Genomic DNA, 3411 nt, shown 5'->3' with positions numbered 1-3411 from the left:
GTGTCTTCTGATGTAAGGGACACTCCTTCCCAAGTTACGAAGGAGGGTCTCCAAAAATTGCGCCAGGCGGGGCTCTTATGCGGTGGTGGTCCCGAGGAGGCGCTTTACCAGGTTTATGTCCCGGCTACTCGGGAGCGCGTTTGCAAGAAGAATTTGGTGGCTCCCCGAGTCGCTGATTGGATGTGGGTATATGAGCCCATGTTCACTACTTTGGGGGTTCGCCTACCCTTCTCCCCCTTTGTCATGGGTTTGTTAAACCGCTGTGACGTTGCTCCCTCGCAACTGCATCCAAACAGCTGGGCTGCCATCCGATGTTTCAAGATGGTTTACGAATATCTGGAGCTACCGACTTCTGTGAATATTTTTCTCTATCTCTTTCTTCTTACAAACCCTTCGCGTCAGAAGGCAAAAAAGGGGTACATGTCTTTTAGGGCTCAACAAGGTCGTAGGATCTTTGGCCTTTTTGAGGATTCCTATCATGGCTTCAAGTTTACGTTTTTCAAAGTTAGGCCCGTCGAAGGTCATCAGGCTTTCTGGTTGACTGCCGAGGGTGATAGACGGATCCCGACTTATTGGAGTTTTGGAGTGGGATCTGATTATCTGAAAGATTTCTTATGATTGGTTGAGTCCGGAGGATCGTAACATTTCTGATATCTTGTTGGCGATTTTTGGGGAGAGGAACCTTAACCCTCGTATGGTTATGGGGGATCGGGAGGCCGGTTGGTCTTATGTTGGTAAGTTCTTTATTTTATTTTTTGTCCCCTTGTCTCTTTGTTGCTCATACCTCCTCTCTCCTTTCTTTTTTCCAGTTTCCATGGCTGGCGGGAAGAAGCCATTGGCTGATTTGATGAGTCTTCTTCATAGGAGTGAAGAGGGTGGTGGGGACTCGTCGGCGACCCCTTCGGCTAGTCAGGAGCATGAGATTGCCGGGGAGGGTAGAGGTTCTGTCGTGAACCCTCCGAAGAAACCAAGTGTGGAGGCAGAGGTGGTTCTCAATGACAATTTGGGTTTTGATGATGATGACTTGTAAGTTGCCGACAACTCTAAGAAGAGGAAGCGGGATTCCGGGAAGGCGCTTTCGGTCATGGAGAAGAACTTCGATGCTGGGGGTTTTATTGAGTCTCAGCTACTCCCTGGCACGGAAGAGTATTTCCATGAAGCCGACCTCTCCGGGCAAGCGAGGTGAATTTATCGCAGCCTTCTCCGAGCAGCTGCTATTGCCAAGAAAGTGGAGCCTGTCTTAGAAAATTACCATGCTATGGAGGTGAAACTTCAGGATTCTCAGAAAGATTTGACGGATTCCAGATCTCGGGAGGAGTCTTTGAAGGCGAAGTTATCTGAGTTGGAAGAGAAGCCAAAAGAGTATGCTGAGGAAGCGAATAGGTTGATGGAGCGGGATATTGCTTTGATGAATGATTTGAACACTTCTCGTGGTAAGACTGTCGAGGCTAAGAAAAGAGTGGAGGAGTTGGAGGGAAAACTTAGGTTGGCGGAGAGCTCGGCGGAGGCCGCCCGCAAGGAGATGGCCGTTTTGAAAAAGAAGAATAGGGAGCTTGCACAGGGGGCTCGGGAGGCCGTGAAGCTGACCGAAGAGGGGATTAAGCTTCAGGTGGTTGTGCTTGCTCCCGATCTTGATCTTACTTAGGTGGGTGCCCTCAAGACTGTTGAGGGCGGGAAGATTGTCGATCTCTTGAAGCCTTGAGGTGGTGGTTTCTCCTGTTTCTTGCTTTGTAATTTATGTTTTTGGTGTCTGGGCCTGTATAGGCGCCTTTGCTTGTAATGAACATTTTCATTTTTATGAATTTGGTTTCGTTAACGCTTTCTCGCTTGCTCGGGCCGTCGCGGCCTTGCTTTTTGTTTGTTGTTTTCGTTTATCTAGGCCGTCGTGGCTTTTCTCTTGACTATTTTTCTCTCTCTCTCTCTCTCTCCCTCTCTCTCTCTCTCTATATATATATATATATTTTGCCCTATTGCTGGTTTTTAAACTCGGGTCCCTTTGGTTGTCGGGGTGATCAGTCCCGAGCTTTCGTTAGGTCGACCGTTCGTTTATTGACATTATGCTGCTTCGAAAATCTTGCAAAAACAAAGTTCATTGTGTATATACATGCGGAACTTTAAAACATAATAAAGATGAAATATGTACATATGTGTAAGATGGGAGAGTAAAACTTAAGGGGGTTAAGGCGGATGTGGTCGTGTTGTCGGATCGCTCCGTCACTTCCCTTATGAGTAGAACCTTTTTAGGTTTACCATGTTCCATGTTCTCGGGACCTCCTTCCCATCTAGTTTTTCTAGCTTGTATGCGCCTTTGCCGAGGACTTCCTTTACCCTGTAGGGTCCTTCCCAATTCGCAGCCAATTTGCCTTCTCCTGGGGTCGGAGGTCCTATGTCGTTTCGTCGCAAGACCAGGTCGCCTTCCCCGAGGTTCCTTTTTATGACTCTGCCGTTGTATCTTAGGGCTATCCTTTGCTTGATTGCTGCCTTTGTTAGGTGCGCCATTTGCCTTGTTTCATCGATTAGGTCCTTCTCAACTGCTTCGCTTCCTCCTCCTAAGAGTAGCCTCGGGCTCGGCTCCCCTATTTCGACTGGGATGACTGCGTCGACCCTGTATGTGAGTCGGAAGGGGGTTTCGCCGGTAGACGAATGGGGGGAGGTTCTGTAGAACCATAAGACTGATGCTAACTCGTCTGCCCATGTGCCTTTTTTCCCTTCGAGTCGTTTCTTCAGCCCTTTTAGGATGACTTTGTTGGCTGCTTCCACTTGCCCGTTGCTTTGAGGGTGTTTGACGGAGGAAAACTTTTGCTTGATTCCGAGTCCTGAGAGGAATTCTTTGAACTTTTTGTCGGTGAAATGTGTTCCGTTATCCGATATGACGGACTCCGGGATCCCGAACCTCGCGATGACTTGTCTCCAGAAGAATTTTTGACAATTTGCTGTGGATATGCTGGCTAGTGTCTCTGCTTCTACCCATTTGGTGTAATAATCTATGGCCACTATTAAGTACTTCACTTGCCCCGGCCCTGGTGGGAATGGCCCTAAGAGGTTGACTCCCCATTGGGAAAGGTCGGGGGGCCATCATTAGACTGAGCTCCTCGGGAGGCGCTTTATGGAAGTTGGCATTTTCTTGACATTTTTTACATTTTTTTACAAACTCTTGGGCGTCCGACATCATTGTAGGCCAGTAGTATCCTGCGCGGATAACCTTTTTTGCTAAGGATCTCCCCCCGATGTGGTGGCCACAGCATCCTTCGTGGAATTCTCTTAAGATATAGTCCGTCTGGTCAGGGTGCAGGCATTTGAGTAGGGGCTGGTGAAGTCCTTGTTTGTACAGCTGTCCTTGTATGATTGTATATTTGGGGGCTTCCCTCTTAATAGCTTGTGCTTCTTTTTCATCTAGGGGTGTTTCCGCAT

The 3411-nt window shown here is 48.2% G+C and overlaps 1 pseudogene; it reads left to right on the top strand.

Moving 5' to 3' along the window:
* The first annotated feature begins 694 nt into the window (after positions 1-694).
* LOC148554580 (uncharacterized) lies at positions 695-1645 on the top strand (annotated as a pseudogene).
* The last annotated feature ends 1766 nt before the right edge of the window (positions 1646-3411 follow it).

The sequence above is a fragment of the Arachis ipaensis genome, chromosome B6 (genome assembly GCF_059453495.1).
Source record: "Arachis ipaensis isolate K30076 ecotype BB chromosome B6, ASM5945349v1, whole genome shotgun sequence".
Classification (NCBI taxonomy): domain Eukaryota; kingdom Viridiplantae; phylum Streptophyta; class Magnoliopsida; order Fabales; family Fabaceae; genus Arachis; species Arachis ipaensis.
The sequence above is the reverse complement of the archived record's forward strand: the minus strand, read 5'-3'. Positions and strand labels throughout refer to the sequence as shown.